The sequence below is a fragment of the Merops nubicus genome, unplaced genomic scaffold (assembly GCF_000691845.1).
Source record: "Merops nubicus isolate BGI_N331 unplaced genomic scaffold, ASM69184v1 scaffold6697, whole genome shotgun sequence".
NCBI classification, from domain to species: Eukaryota; Metazoa; Chordata; class Aves; order Coraciiformes; family Meropidae; genus Merops; species Merops nubicus.
Window position 1 is genome coordinate 14,892 of NW_008619494.1, and position 315 is coordinate 15,206.

The window sequence follows — 315 nt, forward strand, 5'->3', positions numbered from 1 at the left end:
TTCCAGCACAGTTAAATGGGTTTTTTTTAACTTCCTAGATGAAAACCAGACCGCATGGCAATGCTTTTTTCTAACTGGAGAAATATTTGTAAACTATTTCATTCAGATGCCAGGGAGCTGAGGGACAGGAGTGGCAGGCAAAGGAGCTTTAACACAAAAAGACACCCCACCACACAACAACTAACCGAAAAAAAGACCAAAACAAGCAAGCAAATTGTCCCAAATTGCCCCGGGACACAAAGAGAAGCAGGCTCTGGGACGCGGCAGCCTAACGGCGGGCACGGCCGGCTACCGAAACAGCGAGAGCGGCCGGCG